Raw genomic sequence first — 21,061 nt, forward strand, 5'->3', positions numbered from 1 at the left:
ATATAAAATCTTACAATTAAAGAAAAAAATCAACATAAAATTTCATGCAATTTTACTCGACGTATAGGACGTAGCTCTTGTTCTTCGCGCTCGTTTTATATTACGGGAGGGCACGTGTTACGTTAAGGCACCGCGAAACGTTAATTATTACTAGATCGTCAGAGTGGCAATTTGTAAGGACTGACGACACACGGAACTAGCGGCGCCGTTCCTCGTAAACGGGGCCGACCGAATGAGTCGTATCCGCATGCACATCAATTCGAAATAAGGTCCTTAAAAGCTTCATCGAGCAGCATCCTCGCTCATTGTCTAGCGCGACGGACAGCGGCCGTGTAATGCTCTTTGAACGTCCAGCATTTTAGATTAAAGGCGGTTAACCGACCCTTTCTCTTCCACGTATCCCGGACCGTCGAGAGAATAACGTGTTCGAGTTTCACCCGGGTGGAAGTAACGTTTGTCCCCGACATTTCTTCGCGAAACGACTTGTGTGTCAGAGGCTTCGCGTAACACAAGTTGATTCACATCGAACGGATGTCCAAGTACCTCGAATTGTCTCTCACAAAAAAAAAACAATAAAAGAGATGCGTCGATTTAAAATATTTCCTTACAAGCAGCCTTGTAAATTGTTTTTTCCCTTTATAATAGATATATGTTTAAAATTCCAAAATTATGTAACACGAATGAAATTAATATTATTACATAATGACGATTTGTGTAATTCTTTGATAGTATAACTCTCTTTACCCACAAAATTTTCGCCGAGCGTAATTACCAAATCTTTTTTCCCTTCAAGATAAAAGCATCTGTTTAAAATTTCAAAATGACATGACGTTAATAAATAATTAATATTATTATATAGCGACGAATGCGACGATCCGTGTAATATTTCAATAATAACTCTATTAGTCCGCAAAAATCACTCGTTTTGACAGAACGTAATTAGCGTTGCGATTCGACATTGATTGGCAGCCGCAACGCGATCCTCGACCGGTTCTTCGTCGCGCTCAGAAAAACCCTCCGACCGTCGCGGGAGCGAGAGCTCTTCCCGTCGCGGCGTCGCACTTGAATCAACATCATCAGATAACGTTCCGTCCTCGGCAAGCAATTGAGAATTCGAGAGTAAACGAGTTCCCTTTCCCCGTGCGAGCGTTCGCGTCGTCGCCAATGAGGAATTGTCGAGGTCGAGGGCGGAACGGTACGCGCGCGCACGGATAGAAAGGACGGGCTACTGAACATTGCAGAGGCAATTTTCCCCGACAATACCGGGGCTACTTTGTTTCGGTCCCCCGTGCGTGCGTGCTTTGTGAATCACGCGTGACTCGGGTGCATTCCCGTTTCTTCCGCCGGCGCCGAAAGAGTTCCGGCGACGGAAGAGCGCCGCGCCGGCGCATCGCGCGGCGCAGATTTCAGGAAGGACGAAGGAGGAACGCGGAGGAACCGTGATGAAACGCGACGCGTTAATTAGATGCCTTAGGTCATACCGACTAATTCGCTTCCTTTGTGCGCTCCACCGTTCTCGACGGCGCTGTCTGTCCACATTACTCCTCGCGCTACTCCCCCTGCCTAAATAGAATACTCTTTCTGAAGATCCCGGAGAGGGTAGCCCTGTCATTTTTGTTTGGCGACTCGCGTCTGCTTGGATTGATTTATTATCTTGCCCCGCGCGGAAACGCATGCTAGATTAAAAATTAAAATTTTATTAGAAATATATAGCCGCATTCGAGCTCTGTGCACATGTCGTAACCGATCCTCGTTCTTACTAATCTATTTATCCTCATATCGTTATTCCAGTTTGTGGACAAAGCGACGTGGATATGAAAAGTTAATGTATAACATATCTACTCGTTCTCTCTCTCTCTCTAATTATAAATGTTTATTCCCCTTTCTAATTATTATAGTTGTTTTCCTTGATAGTTTCATACATGAAATATATAGAAACATATAAGCATTAAATGTGACAATGCATTTTTCTAAATTGTGACACAGAATAAAATGGAATTTTGCAACTGACGTAGTTGCGTTACGTGCCGCAGCGCGGCACAAAATTGTCAAAAAAGCGTTTCGTAATTAAAAGAGTAAAATTTTCTTCTAAAAACCATCTTTTCTTCGCTCGTCTCTCAGTTGCGTTTTAAAAAGCGACTTCTGCGGTCCCGACTATACTCGCTGCGAATTACAGGCTCGGGCGCTGTGATGCTACACCGAAATGCAACAAGATATAGAATCGTCTCGTTATCTATGACCGGCCAGGCAAATGCGGCTCGTTAAGAGGATTCTCTTTGACGAGCTCTTTTTTTTCTCTCTCGCTGCTCCTACTCGCGCATTTCACGCTGTTGCATAAGGAGATGATACGATTAAAGTTGCGCATTTACAATTGGGCGTATGTACGTAGCGCGAGGAAGAGCTCAATTAGATGTAAGCCTGTTTATCCGGAACAGAGAGATGTTTTGTCTGTTGAAAACGGTAACATTACGGTTGTCGGCACGCGCACGATTAAACTCGATCAGAATTCTCTATTCGTTGAAATTGACTTAGCAGGTTTCTTGCTTCCGGTAGAACGGGGTGGAACGAGGACGGTGGATAAAATTGCGTTAACGCGGCACAATGGTTGTTCTACTCGCGCGATTAGGCGCGACTTATTGTCAACCGAATACCATATCAACTCCAATTCGATAAATTTCCTTTCTCCATTCGGGGCGAATCGACGGGCGTTAAATAAAGTTTGCAAATTGAGATTGCCGGCGCGATAACGGCCGCGGAAAAATTAGCTTAATCTCGTGCAGCCGTATTCGACAACGGATTCCGTATAATCGAGGCTCCGACTCGAATAAGGAAACTCACGCGTGTCAAAGTACCGCGGATACGCGCCGCGGATAAGTCGCGTATCCATTCGTTTCATTTTGCCGGATTTTACGGACGGACGAATCGGCAACGACGGCAGAATTTTGCTGGCTGCACTCTCGTATACTTACGTATATTGCGCGCGTGAAATTTGCTGGCGAGAGTCACGACGATGGCTAGCACGTTGGGAAAGAGCGGCTGTGGAGGTTTTGTAAAACGGTGAGCGATAATTTAAGCCCGTGAGTTTGCTTGTCACAGAGATTCAAAGAGAGATAAAGAGAGCGGATCATCGCATAAGCAATGGTTACATTCAACAAAGACAATTATAAAATCATTGGATGATGATAGAATTTCATTTTTCATATCCGATCGTCAGCTCGCAAATTTAACGTGCTTTATATTGTCGCAATAATAACTATTCGTATGCTTTGTGTTGGCGACGAATGGAATCCTAATCGATTGCTATCTCATCGAATAAATCACTCGGAATAATCGACAAGAGAGAGAGAGATGCTGAGTCAGGACATCTTTTACATCATTCGTTATGCGATAATCTCAATATCTATAAGTGTGAAAAAGCTTTGCCTCGAGTATTAAGAGTCTAACAAGATTTATGTAGAATTCTAGATTATAATATGGGGTATCTATATTATACGTCATATGCGCAGCAATTATTTATATTAGCCCGCGGATAGCTGTGGATTAATCCATCTCATATATCTTCATTTCGAAATGTTTAAACGATATCTCTAACAGTATTAATATCGCGATGGAATATCTGCGTTGCGTTGAATAAATTCATCCCCGACAATGTGTCCGAAGAAGAACGCTCGTTTCATGCAGCTCGCGTAGGTAATTCGTCCGGAATGATCGTCAGGGGCGAATCGTGCGAAATTCATCTTTTGGGAGAGGGTCCGGTGAAGGTCCGCGAAAGGAGGGAAGAAAGAGAGGGAGGGTTATGCTCTTTTGCCGAAGCTCTGACGATCCCCCCGCCCGGTTTTACATTCGGTGCACCGGATTTTTATTGTCGACCTGTTTCACCGGAAGGACGTTGCTGCCTCCGGAGGATTTAAAGCGCTATCCTAGCATTCTCTATTCTGTGTTGCGCCGCGGGAATAAACCCCGCTGGCCGCGTCGCTCGTGAAATCAGTTTTTCGGCGGTTAGGTTACTTTCCGCCACGCCGGAGACGAGGTTGCTCCACGTGCCTTGGTACATGATTCTGGAGACAATGACGGACAGTAAGGAATGCAACAAGTGTTAACAAAAATTAAAATTAAATTCTCGAATTATAAATCAATTTCTCAGTATTCATACCTTATTACCACTTTAATCGCCAATATTAAAATAATGCGCTAGATTTATTACAAACCGAATTATTCATTTTTTTTACTTATGTCTGTTTCGATCACGAGAAAATCTATTATTTCGATTTGTGACAGTTTTATATTTATTCCACCTAAAATTATATTGTTAAATATATAATAATATAAATAATATATACATATAATGCATAATATATATTTTTTGTATTTATTTCTTTTTGGTATACGGTTTATTTTGTATAATCTGAGTTTCTGCATATTTTGTAAATATATAGCTGCATTTTTTTTATTTTGGGCCTTTCAGAGCTCAGCGAGTCTCTCCTCGAACACCGGCTTAGACGGTCGTACTTTGTTTACGCGATCCGCGCGTTCTTTCTACAGTTCCGTGCAATGAACTGTTCTTTTGTATCGTAGTATAAACCCTTACAAAAAAGTATTACTGACTAAATACTTAAAATCTCAGTGATTTAATACTGTCAATATTTATTTGGGAAATACTGGGAAAATACTGGTAGTGATAAATATTATAGGTAGTGATTAATACTACACAGAACTACTGGTGCTTAGTATTGAATTACCTACCGATATTTCGATTTCCGATATTTACCCGACATAAAAAAAAATTATTTTTTTTTCAAAATTTTATTACTATTTTATAACTAAATTTGTTTCTTAAGATGCAGTCTATAATTATAAATATTTTCTCGTATTTAAAAAACACACTTACCTTGGTGGGATCGAACTCGGGACCTCTGGATCGTGAGCCAACTGCCTTACGTGGTAGACTACTTCTTAATTTGATGTAAGTGTTATATATAGTCTACGCATGTGTCATAACCAGCACAAATATATAATTTTCAAAAATCATCTTAAGAAACAAATTCAGTTTAAAAAGAGTAATAAAATTTTGAATTGGATATTAAAATGATATCTTCAGTACTATTTCAAAACTTAATTGTACACTTTTATCACGACGAATTAGTACAGACCTTCATATAAAATGTATTTGTGCCTTACTTTTATCTTTTTTCCTTAATATTATCAGGAATTACACACCCATTATAATGTTTCTATACAAATTGTAGTACTGGTCAGTGATTAATTTCACATGGAATATTCAGTTCAGTACTTGAGTATTAATATTGGCCAGTGATTTATTACACATGGAATCCTTGGTTCAGTACTTCAGTACTAACATTGAAATACTCATCAGTAATTCAACACAAGTATTTATTACACAAGTATTTTTCACCTAGTATTAAATGCTTTCTCATCAGAAATTTAATACTAAGTATTCAATACTCGTCCTGTATATTAAATACTACTTTCATAAATTACTGACCAGTAATAAAATACTATGCAATACTTGGATCACAGTGATTCAAGTACTAATAAATACTTAATTTTAGTATTATTAATACACAAATAAGTATTTATTACTAACCAGCTAGTAATACTTTTTTGTAAGGGAATAGATTTAACGGTTGTTGAGAATACTGTGTTCTATTCCCGTCCTTTTACAGTAGCCTTCTTCTGTTCGATTTCATCCTGCATAAACTATTATACGTTTCGGAAGGTCAACCCGGACGTTATATTAAATTGGGATTCCTGTGAAGGCGAGAACCTTACAGTAAATTCAGCTTAGTAAGGTAGTCAAGGTGGGTGTTAATTAATTAGAAAAAATAAAATTTGTGTTAATTGTATGTAACGTTTAATATTTCACGAGAAAAAGCTGAAAAGCGCAGATATCCGTGTAAAGGAAAGCCTATGAAATATGACACACCACCGCGCCTAAGGGCTAAATAAAACACGCTGTCAACGGGTTACAAAGGCCATAATCTAAATATCATAGCCCCTAAAAATACCTCCACACGGTTTCACGTGTCAAAAGGTTACTATCCACGTAATACACAGTATAAAAGGCATGCACGTCAGAGCTGTGAATTTGCTTGATTCCCAAACGATATTAATCAGGCTATTCCTAAGATTTCGATTTCGATTCGGGGCTGACTCGTGCGAGTGATTTGAATGTGAGAAGGCCTTAGAAATATAAGCGCCTTAGAAATATACCGTACGAATCATTTTTCATGGGTGCACAATATATCGTGTATCGGCTTAAAGGAAGTACGTACGATCGCGAAACTGGAGATAGTAAATTCTGAATGCAAAAATAAATAGAGAAAGCGCGTGTCCCTCAACGTCGAAAGCCAATGTGGCATAGTTATCATCTCATACCCCACTTCGCTCTTACATTAGTTATACAGACGTATATCCGATATTATTGAATAATCTACCTGCGCTATATCAGGGTGACAGCACACTTCAAGTTTACCGTAATCGCTTGTTAAAGGACGCTTCTTGAACAGAAGCGAAGGGCATAGGGTATATATTGCGATAAATATAGATTGTAGCCGACATGCTGACAATATTATCGAAAAGTAATGTTATAAAATGCAAAACAGAGCTGCATCTCCAAAATGTAATAAATGCTTCGAGTAATTTGGTTTTATTTCGCAATCCACAAAACCCATATAAATACGTATATTTATAACTGACATAAACTCTACAAACCTCAGAATATGAGATAAATTCTAAACCGAATTTCATTTAATCACACAATAATTTTCCTAGAAATGGAGTTTTTTTTTAATACACACATTATATGTTTTTAAATATTTCTTATAAAAGAATTATGTGTTGTTTAACCAAGTGAGTTCCAAGATGTAGATATTTTCCAATATCACATGTAATACTTTGTGTAGAAATTGTCTACGGACGTCTCTATCTCCGACTTTTGTTTTGTCTTTCGTTAGAATATGCAATTGAATAATCCCTCACAGTTGACAGCGTTTAAAATTTTCTTCAGCTCGACACAGTTCGAGCGGACACGAAAGATAAAGAGCATAGTTTTCTGCACTCGCAATTAATACGATATATTGGAAACAAAATTTTTAGAAAAATAGAAAACAAAAACGCGGAGAACAGCAAGAAGAGAAAACTGGCAACGATTGGCATAATCGCCCCGCGGCTCGGCTCATAAATTACTCAGACGTCGATCATTATTATACGGCTTGTAGCGTCATTACCGCCGGATATCTCGTGATCCTTGTGTTATCGAGTAACTGCGGATTTGCATATTAGATTTCCGTAGCCGTCTTAGCCGATGCACTCGACATTGATTCCCGCAACAAATTCCTCCGAGACGTAGCGGGAGCAAGAATAGCAATGAGCTCCTCGCGAGTGGTTTGAGATGTTTCTTTAAATCCTCTTTTTCCGCAAATCCTTTCTTTTCTTTTTCAATAATGCGAGGCAAACGAGTTTTCTAATGATATTCCGCGCCCTCAAATTATATCGCTCTAAAGTGAACGTAATCACACGCAAAACACGATCACAAAATAAATTGAATAATAAAAGTATACGAAGGAAAGAAAATATCTATCCTGTGAAAGGAAAAATTGAAAAAGGAAGAAAGAAGAGAAGATGGTCTCGCTTCCTCTTCCCTCCCTCCCTATCCCTCTCTCCTACGCTTTTCATTGCTTTGCATGCGTGCGGAGGGGAAAAAGATGGACGAGCGCGCACAGAAAAACGGCGAAGGCGAGAGGGAAACGCGACGGCTGGCGGGAGAAAGACAGCGGGTGCCGGGATCGATAAGCATTAGCGACTATTTCACAAGCACAGAATTCACCCCGGCGTGGACCATGCACAGCTCCTACCCTCTTTTTCGTGCTTTCCATCACTCTCTCTCCGCTCGGCTCTCTGACTTCGTCTTCTCCACTCCGCTGCGCCCGCGTCAGCATTGTGCCGAGAGAACACCCTGTTGTGCAAAACACGACGTCCTCCCTCGTCTTCGTGGCGAGAAACGGAAGGGCGGAGGTGAAGAGAAAACAGAGAGAATGCACGTATCTAAAGCGCACGGTTGTAAGTCGTGTAGCGTTGCATCGGCAACGCAAAGGTGCTATAAACCCGCGGCGGCGGCGCGGCGGAAAGCGCGAGTCACGTCCCGTAGACGCGCGAGTATACGCCAGACCGACCTACCTAGATCCCGCCCTCGCGCAAACCTTTCAGTCGCAGACTGAAGTGGAATTTGAACTAAGACAAATAGCTGTTGTTCCGAAGTCAATGCGTCGATAGTTTTTCGTTACGCTTGACGGAAAATTACAATTCGGACGAACGAGAGCTTCTCGAAGCTGCGAATAAATAACAAGACCCCGTTTCCCGAGCCTTCAATCTCGCGTTACTTTAACAGATGCTTTGACGTAAGTTTAGTTTTAACGGGACGTTTTATGTCAAGAACGAGGAGACCTTGTGCAGAAAGTTGCGTCTGAATTTGCGTTTGGAAAAAATTGGCCGCAAACTTTCCGAAGAATCTGTAGACGGTTCGCAATTTGACGCGCATCGCATTCCAATGTCTAAACTAAATAAGTTTAACTTTAGAATTCGCCCGGTAAGTGACAGTGCCAGATAACGTGTCTCGATGTAATAACGTTTCGACGTTACTCGATTCTCGAATCCCGAGAATTGACGCACTCATTTAAAATAAATACGGTAGATTCCGCTGTTTAACTCCTGCAAATTCAATCGAAGGCAGAGCCAATGGAGTTCAACCAGTTTGATCACTTCGATATGTTCGCCCTTAGCGCGTGGAACCACCCTCATGACCTGATTTCGGGAAGCTGCGAGGAACTAGTTCATCCGTAACTTTCACGCTGAAAACCCGTGCGGCCTATATTACACCTTTGTTCAACTCATCAGGATATTTTATTATTCTCTCTATCGATAACTCACTTATGAGATCGCTCTTGAAAAGCATATCAATGAGAGGGATAATAGAGAGGCATGTGTTAGTATGCAAATAAAATTACGTATGCGAACATGTACTTTTTAACACTAGAACTACATTAATTTCTATTAAAGTATAATATATATTTTTGAAACAAGGGACGAAGGCAGAAAATAAATTGATTAATTTAATCATTTACGTATTGCAACAAAAGTCATGAAAAATCTCAGAAAATGCACTACCATAAATTTGAGTACTTAATTTTTGAAAAAATTATAAATCAGTTATTGTGACTGCTTTGGTAGTTCTAATGTTAAGGATATTTAAAAATTTAAATGTAAATAATTTATAAACAAACAATATATATATATATTTACAGAAACCAATGCAACACAATCGATGCACTGGTGTACATACATATACTTAACGTATACATATTTGTAAAAGATTGATAAAGGGAAAAGTAATTAAGGTAATAATCCGAGATTTAGTACATATACACATTAAATTTTCGCCAGATTGCAGCATGTGCAAAAGTCAGGAGGGATGATATCTCTTCTTTCGTCGCACGAAGGACAGGCGGTTGGTCAAATGTTCTGCATAATTTAATACGGTAGCGAATAAACTCGTTTGTAATATGTACGACGCGATGCATTCTTTAAAACCGTGCGAATCGTTTTGCAGCAGCGGCACGCGCAGTAAGAAATTGAGGTGATGTGCCCTTCATATTAATGCACAAGCGCGGCGTTAGTGCGACCTGATTTCCGCGGCGCGCCCGCCGCAGTCCGGTAAGAAGCCGGTTAATCAAAAGTAATATTCCGTCGTTATGTGCGCGCGAACTCGAACACCCGGCCGGCGCGGCGATAGGAACAGCATAATACGCAACGCTTAATTGCGGTACATTTATCGTCAACCGTATTTCGTGAATTACGACGTTCTAAGTCCACTGCTAAGGCCATCGTGCAAATTAACGCTAGGCATTACCGACCCGCCTCCTCTTGGCCTCCTCGAGAGAGAAAACGTGCGATATATACCACGTACACGTATAGAAACACACACGTGTTTACGCGCATCTAGTGGCACGGGCCCATGCAAGAGGGTAGATATTATGTTATCTCGAGAGCGCCTTGCGCAGCCGCGTGTAAAATGTTCGACTAGTGAACTCTTTTACATCACCCGTATACCGCTGTAAAGGCGAAGGAGCACGACGTGCGATCCATTCAGAACGTAATTAGTTTCGTTCAACGGAATATTCGAGTGAAATTTCAGAGTGCGAAAATTTCAATGAATAATTCAAATGTAAAATACGCAAATTTACGGATTAAAAACTGCGCCAATCGGTATCCGAGACTCCCAAGAAAAATGTCCGAGTCAGAGGATTCAAGGATGATTAATTTAAAAGATTCAAGAATCGAGGAATTATTCGAAAATTTCAGATCTTGTGAGAAAAATAATTATTCGCGTGTTTAACGAAGCGCTCGAGTTTCCAAAGCACGACAAAGAAAATGTTATATTTAAAAATTTAAGGATCTTAAACCAAAACTTTATAAAAACGTTAATAACGTTGAAACGTTGAAATTATAATAAAAGAAGATATAACAGAGGGCTGAAATTTTGTGATTGTGCAAAGTTGACGTAAATCTTGTTCCGCTCTGTCCTCAGTTCTTTCTGTCTCAAGATTCTTTACCGAAGTAATTATACTTGCAGTTAATGAAGGCGCTGAACGAACAAAGTATATGCAAAGGGCAAAGTACTAATTTACCATATTCCTGTCCGCTATGCGGGGATTATGCGAATAATGCGCGAAAGTTACGAGCAGTTAAGAAGGAGGTTAAACGTCTTTGAGCTTTTATACCATTTAAATGTAATCTGTAAGCCTTAATTCGTATACCATTAATTAAATGCAAAAATTGTTGCGCGAATTACATCGAATTATATCGCATTATATCGAACAATTTATATAGAGAATAATAAACTGTATTTATTGATGAAAATATTTGATCAATAGCGTGCTTTAAGCGCGATAACATCCTCTATTACCGTAAATCCATATTGTACGATGCTTCTCTTACATTGTCACGCAATTTATGTGCTTGATTAAGCACTGCGTGAAAATTTTCCTAGGGCAACGTGAACGTCTATACTTCGTGTCCCAACTTTTCCATTTACGCGGAACGCGACAGCAAACTGCATATTACGGCTAACTATACAACGAAACGAAATGAAGCCTTTATTATTAACGTTTCCCGCTTTAAATGTTCGCGTTTGACGAGTTTATCCTCCAGAGCCAGCGAAAAACTTGAAACAGGATTAGCGATTTCTCTCTAACAAGAGTTTATTTAAATATTTCACGTTTAACACGGTGTATTGTCATTAACTGCCGGATTGAATTTAGCAGAAGTTTAATCGGACGTCATCTCTCTTCACTTCCACTTTAATACTCAACGTGCAACGTCTCATAAATTAAGCTCCGAATTAAAACGTAAATTTAACGGAAACTTAAGTTTCCCGTTTTCGTCATTTACGCAAAATTTTATTCGCGAAAAAATCTTTTTCGATTTTTCCGAAAACTTTTAGTTCTCGCGAATAAATACGAAGATCATTCGCTTTGTGCTGGCATCGAAACAACAAGTAATTTTAGTTTTCTATCGTCCGCGGTTCGCAGGTAGGTAGCGCGCAACTTCTGAGGTAGGTACTCTACATGACATTTTACTTTATCGCTTTGCATTTGCAAGCGACACGTTCGGTTTTGTGCGCCGCTGCGCCGCGCGATTCTAAACGCATTCTGGGAACAGGGGAGTTTCTAATTTCGCGAAAAGCGAATGGAAATATCTAAATTCCCACGCGAGGCGTCGTTAACGAAAGTAATGTGTCCTCGTGGCGCAATGGCGCGTTAAATACAACTTTCAGTTAGATACCGTATAGACGACAATAGCGGTAACAACCTATCCCAAATGCGTCGAGCTTCTATCCAGCCTACTCAATCTCGCGATTCATCGAAATTTCCAATTTATCTGAATTGTTAATCATCAATTGTTAATGTGCAACTAGCTCGACATAATCACGGAAGCGCATCAAGTTTGGTATATATGTATATATATTGCAGTAATCTTTGTCATCTCTATCGAAATGGATTTGAAACAGCGAATATAGGAAATTCTACATATATTTTAAAAAATATATATAGCGAACATGTATGTACGTGGTAATCTTTGTCATCTCTATCAAAATGTATTTGTAACAACGAACAGGAAATTCTACGTATATATTCTGAAAATAGAGAGAGATGACAAAGATTACCACGTACATACATATATATATATTTTGTTCTTTTAAAAAAATGTATAGATTTTTTAAATGCATGTAGAATTTAATCAATAAGATCTTTTTTAAATATGCATAAAATTTCCTATGCGCTATTTCAGGTCCACTTCGATAGAGATGACAAAGATTATCGCACATTTTTTAAATTTAGGTGTGCGAATAATAGATAATTACCACGTATATGAATCTTTATAGAATATTATACGAAATTAATTATCACTGTATTTCACAGTTTTATTTTGATTAAGAGTATGAGTTAAGATATTTCATATTAAATATTTTTTAAGATGGAGATAGCCGAGTGGATAACTATTAGTCGAATTTAAACAAATGGGAACTCTATTTCAGACATTTCGGGAAAATCGCTCGCGCGAATGTCAGCCGACCGATTCAGCGGCATTCTGTTTCATCCACCGCGTGTAAATAATTATCTCGGACGCAACGACTCTGAAAAATGAGCGGCGCGAAAAACGGGCCGTCAAAACTGTAGACGCGCGAGCGTCGCGGATCGTAAAAACGCGACGGCACTGTCGTTTCGGCGCATCAATGCTTTTTTCCTTTTTTTTTTATTTACGAAGTTTCACACCGTAAAAAAGCGCATATATACGCAAGAGCGCATCGCTTTTCGGTACCCATCGTCGATCGCGATCGGCGGAAGTCGTTTCACGGCGCACGACCGTGTAATATCGAAAAACGCACGCTCGTTCGCGGTATCCGGCGTAAGAATGTGACGAGTTATTCGAGTTGTATCGAACGAGCTTCTATCGGCTCGTACATCGCCGCGAAACCGGATGCGGCAGCGACACATCCCCAGAACCCGATTCTCGCCGCGCCGCGATAAGATAAGCCTCCGCGTATAAATGCTTCCGACGACCTGGCTGCACACGAAAGAAAACGGCGCGCGAGAAGAATCGGAGTGGCTATTTCGTAGCCATCGTCCGCCCATTTCGCCGTAATAGCGAGGGAAGAAGAAAGGCACGCTTTTGAAAGCGCGAGGCAGGCGAATTCCATCCGACAGCAATAGGCTTGTATCTCTTTTTCTAATTACGGGAACGCATGCGTGCACGTCGGTTTTGAGATTTTTCCTTATTACCGTGCCTCACCGCGCCACCGCGGTTATCCTGATAATCGATATCCTGATAATCCCCGGCGTATCGGCAGGAATTGAAGCAGCGCCAGCGGATGGTTCACAATAATAATGATCGCACAAATGTAAGTAGTAGTAAAACAATAATTTCGTGAGCAATCGAACTTGTTATTAGTCTATGGAGGCTTTAATGATAAACGGAGAATATATTTTTGATATCTGCGTTATCCGACATTACCAGCTTAGATTATCACTAATATAGATATCGTAGATGTGAACTTTTGGTCAACAAAAGAGAAGAGATCTTGCCATACGCAATATATTAACCTATTGGCTTATAAGCAGGGTATAATATATACCCTTTACGGTTATTTATGTCAGAAAAAAATCGTACGCTTACCTCGGGCAACAGGACTTATGTATATGTTCACATTCCCGCCGTGTACATCGGTAACCTTTACTCCTGGACACTAATTCCGAGTACGCGTGATCCACGAAAGGTCACTTCTAAAAGGGAGCCTCGTGTCACCTCGCACAGATTGGATAAAGATTTCTTTTATCTCTTCTTTAATCCGAGGGGGGCATTTGTTTGCCATTTGTCTGGCGAGAGTTCGATAAACTCCGCCGCAATTTTCGACGAGAAAGCAATACACAAGTGTGCGCTGAGTTTCTTCGTTTAGAGAATCCACTGCATATTCCAATAGTGCCGAGTTGAAGTTCAGAGAGCCGTAGACGCGCGCTACCAAGGTAAATTTAATGTATGCGAGATATGTTCAATATAATATTTTAATATACGTGTGAGACTGACAAAAATGCGAGGAATGCAGAGAGAGAGAGAGATCGCTCGGCTCGCGGTGATGTTAGTTTCTCAATACGGCGTTATCCCGAGTGTACCGAGAGCCGAGAGCACGGGCGGGTGATTCGTGAATCACGGACTCGCGCGCATTCGTGCCTATCCATCAGAATTAACGGCGGCCGCGGCGCACGCATTATTCCCGCGGTCAAATCTATATATCCATCTGCTCACAGCTCAGGGCATAATTGAAAGCCGAGCGCAGAAATGCGCGCGACTGCATTATCGAAATCATTTTGACACGTTGCGTCGACCATCGACTGCATAACGTATACGAGTGTTTTGCGTTAAAAATCCTTCCTACAATCCTAATAACATAATAACATAGATTGAGAATCTTATGGCAACTAACATTTTTAGCAGTAGATGAAATCTTGAAAAAAAAATCATAAGACGCGGAATATATATCCGTTAGAAGATATATAAAAGAAAATTCAGGGGAAAGAAAATCTCCTTGACAATCATTGCACAAAATTCGTATTCTGGTTATGATAATTCCTTAAATTCGTTTCGTTTCAAATAAAAAAGGTTTTTCAAATTTGTCCGATAATAATTAGCCTTTCTTCATTACCAAAAGATATTAAAAATCTCTAGAGAAGATCGTAAAATCTGTACCGTAAAATTCTTATATTTACACCTAAACTAGGTTCCCCGTCTCATTTTACGTTGATATTAAACACGATATATTTGCGTTAGGAAAGTTAAATATTCATTTTGCTTCAGCTTTAATATCACGGAATTTTTATATTTCAGACTTAATTCCCTGAAAAATAATAAAAATTAAATGCTCGTAAGAGAGACACACGTGAAATTTTCCTTAAAATCAAAGATGGATTTTAACATTTACCAAAAAATTTTAGTTATCTCGTAGCTTAGTATATATATATATATATATATATATATAGTATATATATATGTAAAAAAATAGATTATTTCAGAATACATTATAGTTTTAGGATATGTTATTGTTGAACTGTACTAGCTTATTGTTATTGTTAACGTTATGTTATTGTTAAACTGTTAACCTTTACTAGCTTCTTTCGATTTGCAAGTGTATATACCGAGTATAATAATACTGATATAAGTTTTGCAGTTTTGTGCATCTCGAGTACATATTATATTACGTATCTATATCCAGACCCAATTGTTGTATCGACAACGATCCCGGTGCAAAACCGACCGCGGCCGGCCCGCTGTTGTTGTCGCCGGTGAGGACGGGAGGGCAATCGGGAGTACGCCGTAAATGGTTTTTGCACGCAAAACAGCGCGTATAATGCCGATATAAATTGCGCGGAGGCTTAATTAATTGCGGCGTTCTGCTCGCTCGCGCAAGCCCGACAAAACGACTTGACCGAGAGAGATGTATACACACGGAGAGGTTGCATGTGCAACTGCATACGGGCAAAATCAATGGCCGCAGACCGGTACCGGACGGGTTCTCTCTGCCATTCTACCTTCCCATCTGTCGCTCCTCGTTCCCTTCCCCCCCCCACCCTCTCCCCCGCCCGCCCGCCCGCGGCCACGTCTCCACTGTCCCGCAACCTCTGTCTTTCTCTCGCGAACGACGGACATATCGCGAAACGTATGTCACCCATTCAACGGCTGACAGCCGAGCGGCGCACTCCAATTAAGGCTAATGACTTTACGCGCCCGCGCACGTCCCCTTACCTTTAATTGTCACCTCTTGTCCGCGTTCCTGCTTTACTCTTCCGGTCTTTCGCACCTTCCCTCCCGCGCCCTTATTTTGCTCTACCCCCTGTACCACTCTTTCTCTGGTTTTTTTTTTATCTCTCGTCGATTGCGTCGCATCGAATGTTTCGTCGGCGTACGGCGGCCAAGTCGTCGATAGAGGCGTCTGGGGAGTTGGTGGGCGGAAACGCGGGAGTGAATTAGCTCGAACCAATGAGGTCCATCGCGACGAAATGAAATTGGGTACGTGAGCGTAATACGATGGGCAATACCGAAAGTAGCTCCTTTGGCGTGTGCTCGCAGCGGGTGAGAAAGCCAAAATTATCGCGACGCGTCGAGGGCAGCGAGACTCGGATTCGAATGTCGTAATATACGATTCCTCAACGGAAAATAAAAAAATCCGCAAAAAAATTCGATTAAGCGCCAGCAAAGTTTTACGAAATAATCTATTATTACTGTCTATTACAGGAGTAACTTAAATCTATGAATAATATATGAAGTCTATTTTAAATGCACGACCTGAACGAAGCGTCCTGAAAGAACGCTTAGGACGTTAGGAAAAGCCGCCTACGCGGTGACGAGATCGGAATATAGTATGATTGCGCACGTCGTAATGACACAAAAAGGCGAACGGTACAGACTAAACATTCCTTTTCGGATTTCCCAAAAGAGCGACTACAACGAAGATATGGGATAACGGGCGGACCCTGCTGGTATTCGTCAGACACACACGTGAGGCGTTTGCGAGATTTACAAGGGACGCAAAACGCAATTACCATCATCCGGCGCGAGGCCTACATCCTGATGGTCAATAAATGTCGTTTCTCACGCCAGGCACATATATTCGATACGGTGGTTTTTACTTATTACCGCGAAACGGGAAGTATTCGTTACCTACCACTACGTGAGAGTTGCAGCATGCATGACCCCCCTTCTCCCCCCCCCCTCTCTCTCTCTCTCTCTGCTTTTATTTATCTATCTATCTGTATATCTCACGCTATTAATAATTCCGCTTGCGGTCGTTCCCTTTGATTACGAAACGAAGAGAGGACCGTGGCGCCCGCTCTCGCGCGCGTTTGTATGCCTGCTCGACCCCCGATGTGTTGTACGACACCCAACGGCATTGCTCCATCTCGCCGCGGTAAGATTGCGCGGTACAATGGCCCATTACATAATGGAATACGGACGTGCGATATACCAGGGGACCGTCGCCGCGCGATGCTGCGCCCGACACGGGGGCCGCGAAGGAGGGCCCCTTTCTCTCCCAAGGACCTTTGGGGACGGCATCACGCGGAATTTCTCATGTGATACGATTCTCGTGCATTAAGGCTACCGTTTCCCCTCTCGTCGCAACCGCGTTGAATTACGGTATCGAAAAACGAGAAATTACGTGAATTCTTTTCTTGCGATATACGCTGTAGCGAATTAACTTTTTCGTACACTACCAACTCGTGTTCGATAATCGGGCTGATAAAATACATCGAGGAGAGTTGCGTGAAATGGTATAGGTATAAATAAAAAGCGTTATTCTTTTTGCCTGTTATCATTTCTCTCGTTCTAAAATAATTCTGAGCTTTTTTACTCTTCGCAAAGTTTAGTTTTGAGAAAAGCAATAGAAAGTTTATAAAGTTTCACATCGATGCTAATATCAATCGTCTGTTGCTCGCACGTGGACTATTAATCGCTTTGAACGGACTGAAGAAAAGTTTGCGTGCGCCATTTTATTCAACCCGGCGAGAAAGTTCGGAAGCCTTCAGATGATGCAAAGAATACGACAGTAGATTTATTTTCAAATGTACACGCGTGCGAAAACATTAACGATGTTATATTATACCGCGATATATGTGTATTGTCTTCCCTTTTGTCGTTACTGACCACTGTGGGTTTTTAACAAAAATCTAAGAATAACGTCTCTTGTACAATTAACCTGAAAGGAGTTCGTTGAAGACAAAAATAGACCACCATCAATTTTTTATTCTATTAGGGTACCATGGTATCCTAGAATAAGAATAATCAATGCTATTTTCTAGATAGAAACGTTATATATAAAATGATTTCTGGATATATGGATTTGAATAAAATTAATGGCGTAATCTGCGCCTCGAGTATTAAATTATATGTGTGTATAGTATTTAGGTATAATTTTTATATACAAAAATATCAATAAGACTGTTACCAAAATAGTCGCGTTGAAATTACTAAAAGTCAATGGCTCTTTTGATTAATAAATATATGTCGCAACGGCACAATTATTTCAATTAAGTTTGTTTTTCTCAGAAATTCCTCATTTCCCGATACTCGGAGTATCCTTCTCGCGGTTTTACGAAGTAAATCTTAACTAACCAGTTCCTGAGCTCGAGTTGATCTGCGGATACTCTGCAAACCAGCTGCCAGCGAACTCCGGAATTTAATGTATCCAGCGCATTCCGGAGGTTGTGCGGTACGGGCGAATCCGCATTGAAATTACAAGGTGTGTTGCAGTTAATGTCCGGGTGCGGCGCGAGGATGGTAACGCGTGCAAACAAGACTTTGTTGAATATTCGATGCCCCTCTGCCGTAACTCGATACAGTTACAATCCGAACTACGTGCACTTACCATTTGACTTCCTCTCGCTCGACATTAGGCTGCTTTTCTATTTGTTCGCGTGCTTCCTCGTATATAAAGACGAATATATATTCGAACTCCATGTGACTCATGATAGATTTGGATATGTCAAATCTCAGGTTTTTTAGTAAATAAAAAAATGTATGTAGATATTACACGTACATATATTATTCCGGCTACTTATAAAATTATTCGGTTATTATCCTAATTACGTTTATAACTTCTCTTCACATTTTGTATTATGACTGCATGAAGGTCCTAATATATTTAAACCCTAATAGAGGATTGTTCTACTTCTTTTGCCAATCATAAATTTTCACGTCTGATAAACTTTTTTCGAAAATACTACATACCTGACTTATCCATCCTTTATTGCATATAATTTACCCGAACAATCAAATGAACTGTGCAAATTTACTTTAAGCACCACCCGATGTGGGCAGCGATCCGGCAAACCGGTATGATTTCGGATTATTGTTTGCGATGCAAGCTTTACATCCAACGCTTGGTATGTGTTCTTGCATGCGAGTTCGTAGTAAGAACCATATAATGGATATCGGAACGTATATATCTCATGATATTCTCTCGTACCATTCTCTATCGGGGCACTTAATAAAAGCGTATTGTATTTTCTGTACGATAATGCAATATTACTCAATCGGGTTATCGGCAAACATGACATCGTAATATCTTCCAGTAGCAAAATTAATCATAAATAATTCTCAAATATATACATTATTCTTAACCGTATGATTTTATAATAATTGTCAAATAAACTCTCGTCCTATTAATCTTCGAGTTAATATTGTAATGTACATTGAAAGTTTTGCGGTGTTATAATTAGGTTGATTGATCCGAAAGTTTCTCACGTGAAAATTGTCACCGCGCGCACTGCGTCTCGAATACTCGACGTCGCATTGTCTGCAGTCAGCTGCGTAGACCAGTAAAGGTAAAAACAGTGGAGGGAGCAGGGTGCCCATCGAGTGTGCAAAAGGAGAAAGGGGAGGAGTGCAGCGCGGCCCTCGAGCTTTCGTCGGTGTCTATCGTGAGAGCTGCTCTCGTCCTCTCGAAGCACGACAGGATCTCGGGGAAAAAAGCACTCGGTCGTGCGGTTGACAAATTGGAGTATCTCCCTGTCGACGTCTTGAGGAGTGCGGAATGACGACGCGGGTCGATGGTTTTCCCGCAGGTAAACACGGATGGACGGGGTGTGCGGCGTAGCGTGCGCGCATACTCGCGAGGGAACCGACCAGACAGTCGGCAAAGGCGCCCTCGAAAAAAAAAATAAAAGACGACGCGGCGAAGAGGGCGGACGCTTTATTTATACGTGTCTCTTTTCCCCACAACGGAAAGGAAAAACACGCCACAGCCGTGGCGCGAGATTAATTTCTCTAATTCTGGCGTCTGGTGCGAGGAGGTCTGAAAAATAAGTCCGACCTCGGAACGTGTCGCGGAAATGGAGATCGCAATTCAAGGGTATTCTCCGAAAGAAGAAATTAACTTCAGTTTCTCGATGCGTTTCTCCGACGTTTCTGCGTTCGTTGGTTGCACTCTTATGAAATATTAGTTTTCATTATTACATTTGTAGAGAGTATAGTAAAGAGTACAGTATCTTGATATCCCCTTCTTTTTTCGAGCAAATTCTATTTTCAGTGAAAATAAAATGGTATTCAAAGTAATTGAATTTTTTTTGCATTTTGAAATGTTACACGTGCAATATAATCCTTGCCTTTCGTTGGCTTATCGAATCACTTATCGTATCTTATTTATTTTGTTCTCTTTTAATGAATCGAAGAGTGGCAGAAAGGCCTTAGGGATTTGATTATCGACGGATTTAACGAACGGAGTAACGAAACGTATCGAGAATAGACCGGTGGGACTAAACGCCTTAATTATTAATGATCATAAGCAAAGTACCGTTTCGTTGCTTATAATCTCTAATTAAACCTATATCCCGAGAGATATCTTACTTACGACCCTCTTGCAACATAGACGAGTCGTGGTTGTATATTGGAACGTGATGGGAACGTTTAACCGCGTCAAGAGACGTAAGCTTTAAGAGCCCCAGCCGAATTCGGTAACCCTCCAAAATCGCTACGGGCCCCACCGAAACGAGTATTCCGTCGAAACTATAACGCGATACATCCGACGAATAACAAGTGAGCTCAAGCTCACCGTCTCTAATTGAACCTGACAATCGGCGATATCAAATGTCGTCAAGATCTCCGAAGGTTCTCAAAGAAGACCTCGAAACTGTGACGTGACGTCTGCCCTTTCGTTAGATGCGAGTTATATGTGGCAATTAGTAAAACCGAATCGGTGTCATAAATCGATTCCCAATTTAGCGATCGCTCGTATTACAGTCAAGAACATACGGAAATATCTCAAAATACTTTACTCTCTCATGTCATGTATTCGCATTATTACCTACATAATATTTATTTCGGGAGGTGTAGCGAGAGAAAAGCTAATTCATCTTGGAAAAGTTTTTTAGTTAGACATTGCACATATGAATGAGACCATCGAGATACGACGTTACGGGAAAACGGGCATGGCATGGCA

The 21,061-nt window shown here is 40.8% G+C and overlaps 1 protein-coding gene across 3 annotated transcripts in view; it reads right to left on the reverse strand.

Annotated features, from left to right (window-relative positions):
* Positions 1 to 21,061, reverse strand: part of LOC143898137 (uncharacterized) — a 331,198-nt gene that overhangs the window by 84,365 nt on the left and 225,772 nt on the right. The gene's annotated exons all lie outside the window — the stretch shown is intronic.

This window comes from Temnothorax americanus, unplaced genomic scaffold (assembly GCF_048541705.1).
Source record: "Temnothorax americanus isolate GAGA-0224 unplaced genomic scaffold, ASM4854170v1 Scaffold22, whole genome shotgun sequence".
Classification (NCBI taxonomy): domain Eukaryota; kingdom Metazoa; phylum Arthropoda; class Insecta; order Hymenoptera; family Formicidae; genus Temnothorax; species Temnothorax americanus.